Raw genomic sequence first — 7,555 nt, forward strand, 5'->3', positions numbered from 1 at the left:
CAAGGTGCCAGAGTCTGGAGGAAGACTGGGGAGAAGGAAATGCCAAAATGCCAGAAGTCCAGTGTGAAGCACCCACAGTCAGTGATGGTCTGGGGTGCCATGTCAGCTGCTGGTGTTGGTCCACTGTGTTTTATCAAGGGCAGGGTCAATGCAGCTAGCTATCAGGAGATTTTGGAGCACTTCATGCTTCCATCTGCTGAAAAGCTTTATGGAGATGAAGATTTCATTTTTCAGCATGACCTGGCACCTGCTCACAGTGCCAAAACCACTGGTAAATGGTTTACTGACCATGGTATTACTGTGCTCAATTGGCCTGCCAACTCTCCTGACCTGAACCCCATAGAGAACCTGTGGGATATTGTGAAGAGAAAGTTGAGAGACGCAAGACCCAACACTCTGGATGAGCTTAAGGCTGCTATCGAAGCATCCTGGGCCTCCATAACACCTCAGCAGTGCCACAGGCTGATTGCCTCCATGCCACACCGCATTGAAGCAGTCTTTCATGCAAAAGGATTCCCGACCAAGTATTGAGTGCATAACTGAACATGATTATTTGAAGGTTGGCGTTTTTTGTATTAAAAACACTTGTCTTTCATTGGTGGGATGAAATATGCTAATTTTTTGGGACAGGCATTTTGGGTTTTCATGAGCTGTATGCCATAATCATCAGTATTAAAACAATTAAAGACCTGAAATATTTCAGTTGGTGTGCAATGAATCTGAAATATATGAAAGTTTCATTTTTATCATTACATTATGGAAAATAATTACCTTTATCACAATATGCTAATTTTTTTAGAAGGACCTGTAGGTAAATATGTGCTGCTGCAATATACAAAACATGTTGGTCAACTGTGCAAAACACGTTTCAACTAATGTCCTTATTAGTCACCATTTAGAGGCAGGGCAGCCGGCTTGGGACCCGAAAGTCCCAGGTTCGATCCCCAGTCACTGCACATCACGTGGCGTCTCTGGGCAGCACGCCTCATCCCCAAAATGTCCCCCGGGTGCTTTCAATAGCTGCCCACTGCACCACCTGGTGGTGGATGGGTTAAATGCAGAGACTAATTTCGCCATTGTATGGAAACATACAGTGCTGACATTGTGATGACATTATTATTATTAGTAGTAGTTTGCTTTTGAGAGGGTTAAAGGTAGTCACATTAAGATTTTACAGCCAATGTTGTAAATTTATAATTTTTTGTTGTTGTTGATTAAACCACAGATTATAACATAAAACTGTATGTAACCTATAGAGCCCTTTAAAGAAGTGAAAAGATTCAGATTTAATTATGAAATATCATACTTAAGGATTGATGGCTAAAATTGTATCTGAGCTTTACCTAACGTGAGATAAAGGTTAGAGTCAAATTAATTTTATTTGAAGTCACAGAAACACAGCGGTGTGTGTGTGTTTTCACAGTCATGTTAGAGCACGTGTTTCACACATGGGACTAATTGTTATTAAAGGTCAAGAAAATACCAGAGCATGATCTTTTCTCCCATTTCTGTTGTTGAATGTGTGGATGTCTCCATGTTTGTTTGTTGCAACTTTGTCTCTGCTCATTTTATTAGACACCAGAAGTTGAAATTTTTGTACATATTTAAATCCAACCAAAGGGGGAGTGGTGGTGCAGAGGTTGGAGAAAGCGAGTCTGTGATCGGAAGGTCATCGGTTTGACGCTCCGGACCGACGACAAAAAGATGTGGGTGGGAAAAGTGAAGCTTCCACACCTGCCTCCACCCTCGTTGGCCCCACTCTGGGCCCTTGGGCAAGGCGCTTAACCCCCACCATCTGCTCCCCCAGGCACCCTAGACAGCAGTTCTCTGCTCCACACAGAGGGCTGTGGTAGCTCGATGGTCTGTGGTTGTGTCAGGAAGGGCATCCGGTGTAAAAATAATTGACAAGTCTTCGTGTGAGTTAGTTCGCTGTGGCGACCCCTGAAGAAGGGAGCAGCCAAAAGAAAAAAATAAATAAATAAATAGACATTTTTAAATCCAACCAATGTTTGGTAAAATCATGAACAAGTGTGTGTGTGTGGGTGGGGGTTGGGAAAGAGACACAAGTTAACAGTAAATTACTGTACATTTTAAAAATCTGAATAATAATCTTTCGATATTTTTTAATGAGTGCATCTTCTCAGGCCTAGAAAGTCACAAGTGGGTTTTGTATGCTCTCATTTTAAGCTCACTGCATTATAGGCTGAAATTATTTATTTATTTGGTTTACTTTCTGTTTACAAGACCGTTAGGCAGAATATAAACATTTAATAAAAATGTATTTTATGTTAGTTATCTGCTCAAAGAGCACTGCATTTCTTTTCCTCAAAAGGGCTGGTCTGGGAAGTTCAGTCCTCACCTCCTTCTACAGGTGGAGAGCATCCTGTGCTCGAGCATCAACGTGTGGCATGGAGGCTGCACAGCTGCAGAAAGAAAAGCTTTGCAGAGAGTGGTGAAGGCTGCACAGAAGTCTGTTGGAGTCAGTCTCCCCACCATCACAGACATCTACACCTCCAGATGCAGGAAGACGGCCACCTGCATCATGAAGGACCCCACTCACCCAGCACACACACTTTTTGCCTCGCTCGCCATAGGCAGAAGGTTGAGGAGCATTAAGTGTAGAACCACTAGACTGAGGAACAGCTTCTACCCTGAAGCGGTTAGACTCAGGAATATCTAACAAGGATAATCACTGTGAAAAATCACATCATGTTGCTGCTGATTTATTTCATGTAGATACTGATCTGTTTCACGCTGCTGATCTGTTTCATGCTGCTGTGTTCATTCTTACTCATCTGCTCACACAGACTCATGTTCGTGCTGCTGTTCGGCATATTGTTTCTATACTACTAGTGCTTAGTGTATTTTTAGTTAATGTTTTTCTTAGTTCATATCTTAGATCTTATTACTGTTTTTCTTTTATATTTTAATACTTTTGTTGGATGTAACTGGGACCCTGTATACACAATTTCGTTCCACCACATGCACCACATGTGGTATGTATGACAAATAAAGAACCTTGAATCCTTGAAAAAAATCTATCAAAATATATTTTATAAAAGAGGTTGTGAGGAAGACTTTTCCTCTTCAGCCACAGATTTACAACCAGTCCCTGCTTACAGCTGGCAATAAGAGACGTTTGACTTATGCATTGTTCACTATGATTGATTGTGTATCTTAAGGATGTTCCAACTCAGTGAAAGTAAATTTTCCTTTAGTGGAATGAGCGAAGTGCAATGGCTGCCTTGAATGTATGAAATCAACTTAAGAGGCTCTGCAATAATGTAAAGTGTACGCAATTTTGGATTAATGGCCTGATATGTACAACAACTGATGCAGTGCTTAAACAATTTCAGTTCGGTTCCTGAAGATGCACTAATCAATATTTTTCTATAATGATGACTGATCAAACGTGGTGTATCGTAAAAGACGGCACATATGTGCACTTTCAAGAGATAAGCCAAAATCTGAAGCATGTGGCTCTGTACAATTTGAATGGAGTTATATTCATCACAAGACCAAAAGTCCAAGTAGAGCTATCTGAGCCTCTGTCTCAAATCATTGTTGTAAAGTACTGTGCAAAGGTTTTAGACAACAACGGTGATTAGAAATGCTTTGCTTTCCAAGCCTTCTATGAATGCTGCTCTTTGAGTGGAGATACTGAAAATGTAAGTTAAAGAGAATATTCTTGATTAAATAATAGTGCAACACTGTGCAAAAGTCTTCAATTTCTGCTGGGTTGGTTTTTTGTGCTCCTTTTTATTTTATTTTCTAACTTCTTGCTGCTATTTTCAGCTTGTTATGCTCTTTTGGCGTTTTTCTGCTAGTTTCAGCTTTTTCTACTATTTCAGCTTCTATTAGCAGTTTTATGCTAATTTAAGATTAATTTTTCTTCTCATTTCTGCTTCTTTCAGCCTAATTGGGCAGATGTATTATTTCTGCTTTTTTCTGCTAATTTTAACTTTTTCTACCTTTTTAGCATTTTTTTTAGCTAATTTTGTCTGTTTACAGATTAATTCAAGTTTTTCATGGGAATTTCTGCTACTTTCAGCCTATTTAACTTCTTTCTGCTAAGTTCAACATATTATGCTCATATAAGCTTTATTATGCTAGGTTCAGCCTCTTATGCTATTTCAGCTACTATTTAGCTGTTTTATGCTAATTTTAGTTTTTCAACTAGTTCCAGATTTTTAGCTCATTTCAGCTCGTTCCACTTCCTTCTGGTAGTTAAAGTTTCTTTCTGCCTTTCAGCTACTTTTCAGCCTTTTTTTTCTAATTTCAGCTTTATTAGCTAAACCAATTTAAGCAAATGTGTGTTATTTCTGCTTTCTTCTGCTAATTTAGGCTTGTTCTTCCATTTCAGCTACATTTCAGCCTTTTATTATTATCAGTTTTTCAGCAAGTTCTTAGCAATAAGCATTCATACTGCATTTTTGCAGAAAATGCAATTTCTTTAGTTTTTAAAAGTGGGCTTATCAATTGTTTTTCAAGTTCTCTGAAGATCTTTCAACATTTTTCTTTGGTCTTTGTTTGCTTTCTTACTCATTCTTTGTTCAATACTGTTCAATCATACTGTGTATTGCATGTTTGCAAATTAGGAAAATACTGTACATGAATTAAAAAAAGAAGAATCTGGCCTAAAAAATATACACCATTTCTACAGCATGTGAACAGTATCTGAAAGTTGTGTCTTTAAGAAGCAAGAATAATTCTTCAAAGATATTTTTTCATTAAACCATTTATAAAGGTTAGTCACATTGAGTCACGAGGACTCATTTACAAGAGAGACCTGTTTTAGACAAGACACCATATAAAGTGCAGACAACAATAAACTACAGTAAAAATGCAATTAAAAATGAGATTTGACACGAACCTGAGACACAACATCCTACATTTGATCTATACTATTCATCCAGTGTTTTGAAAATCCTCTTGGTGGATCCAAAGTAATAATTTGATGAGAAAAATGTCCTGAAAAAAAATAAAAGAACCTTTAAAACACCTGAATAAATGGTTTTCAAATCCACTTTTGAAATAAATGCAAGAAAGTCAGAGTTTTGGGAAGCACAATAGAGAGAAATGAATAAGGACTTATTGCTTTTGCACAGTATAGCAATGTCATGACGACTATCACTAACCTGAGCTTCATTCAGTTTGAACAGTAGCAACAACAGAAGGTTTCTCAGAGTTTCTCTCACATTTTGCATTATAATTTCCTACATACAGTAAGTGCAGGCTTTAACTGTGATAAGATGTGATTTGAGTAATGAAGAAAGCTCTTCTCCTCGTTCGGCTTCATGTCTAGCGACGCCTCTGTCGCCGAGTCTTTCTCTCTTCCACTTGCTGAACACCCACACACACTTTACAGCAGGTTACTCTGTGTCAGTGACTGTTCTCTGTTGAGTGTCTGTGGGCGATGTGATGAAGTCGAGTTACTGTGGCAATTCTCGGTTGCCGCGGTGACGCTTTCTCAACAGCCAAATGCAGCATACAATCACAGACATACACATGCTGACTAACACCTCTACTCAGGACTGGAGAAGGAAGACGGGATATGCAACGTGTCAGTGTGGTTGCAATTAAACAGACCCACACATGCACAGTTACAGACATAAAGACTCTTGACTTCGCCATTAAGCACTCCTACATGAATACATGCCATCCAGGTAGAACTTGTAGAGTTCAGTCTACAACACTAACCGTGATCTATGGCAGATCTCTTTTTTTTTTTTTTTTTTTTTGCTGTCTTTAATTAAAGTGAAATAAAGTGAAAGTAAATTCTGTTTTGTTAACTATGCACATTCATAACTGCTCAAACAATCTTTCATGCAGTGAACAATGTTGCACTATTAAATTTCTACAGTAGCACATTCACCTGGCTGCTGAGGCACTTTTGATGTTCTGGTTTGAAAAGCTAACTTCAGCTTTCTACTTCAACTTTCAACCTAGGAAGTTGTCATTTTGAGCTAAATATGGTTTAAATGTTGGCATTTCAATACCTCCAGAAAACACAGCCTTTGTTACTTAGCATTAAAACCTTGTGAGAGCAAGATGGCTGCAGCAACATCTAAACTTCCATGATGATGAAACTCTGTCTTGAATGGTGAAAACCACAGCTTGTGTATTGGGTACTTTGGTCAAATTTGGGAATAAAGTAGTCCATCGCTACTTCGCGGTTCGAATTTCATGGACTCGCTCTTTTGCGTTTTTCAAAGAGAAAATACATTTGACCACTTGACTGTTCTATAAAACTGTTTTCTGAATTATTTCAACACTTCAATGGTCAAAAATGTGGAATTTACGCATTGCCTGTTCAAACAATGCAGGTGAGGCAGTGTAGTGCTCTGGTTCACCTGTGGTGGCGCTGTGTAATATACAATACATGAAGTAGGCGGTTGGCGCATGCCCATTGCTGTCTCTCTTTATATCGCCAATATACATGTTTGATTACACATGTGCTGCATATGTTGATGTTCTACAGCAGGGCTATTCAACAAAACTGCTCAGGGGGACACAGTTTCTGAAAGCCAATAGCTCAGGGGCTGGACATTCAGCGATTTAAAATTATTATGTAAATAAACCAAGTTTTACATTACCCTTTAAGTGTCTTTATTTTATTGCATTGAATAATAAATGCAATAAACAGAACCCCCCTCCAAAAAAAAAAAAGAAAAAAAATTTTTTTTTTAATGAAGTGGACCGGATTGAAGTCATCCGCGGGCCATATCTGGCCTGCAGGCTGTCAGTTGAATAGCCCTGTTCTACAGTCTAATATATTGAATGACTGTGTGTGATATATTTCTTCTTTGTAATCGGTCATAAATACACAGGGTGAGACAGAAAGATGCACTGATAGGGGGCAGTGCTGCCCCATAGGGAAAATGAACCATCACTGTGCATTCTTGTTACGCAGAGAGGTGGGGTTGAAAGATCATATCTCAAAACTAAAGGACTTTTCTAAACTCAGAATTTTTCCAAACTCATTCATCTTAAAATAAAGGTAAGATAATACATGTTGTTTTTTTAATTTAAAAAGAAAGAAGTATGGAGTTGATTAAAGCATAATTAGATACCTTTTTAAAAGAAAAAAAATAAGAGGCTAAATTGAAATATAAGCTTCTATTTTGGGTTCGTATATGTGAGCATCTGATTCCAGACCAGTCAGTGTCACAAACCTCACCGCACGTCACTGGCCACTACATTAAATTCTAGTGCAATGTCTATAAATCTGACTGAGTTGTTTCTAAATTTGTGTAAAAAAATTGAATCTACATGACAAGAATGACTTTCAATGACTATTAACATAATTCTGATTGTAAAGCTGGTTAAAAAGATGTAGAAAAGGTAATGACACTAATCAGTCAGCAGATATGCCGTGACGCGCGCAGCTATCAACCACTTTGATTCTCACACCTATAATCACCGTCACGTTAAACTCTCACAAAGGCGCTCCATGTTTTCCACAAGTCTGGATGCTTTTCATCGCTACAGCTTTCTTTGAGACACTCTTGCATGTTCACACACTCTTACACAAACACACCCACACAGAAATCCA

Source organism: Nematolebias whitei, chromosome 1 (assembly GCF_014905685.2).
Source record: "Nematolebias whitei isolate Nwh7 chromosome 1, NemWhi1, whole genome shotgun sequence".
In the NCBI taxonomy this organism is placed as follows: Eukaryota; Metazoa; Chordata; class Actinopteri; order Cyprinodontiformes; family Rivulidae; genus Nematolebias; species Nematolebias whitei.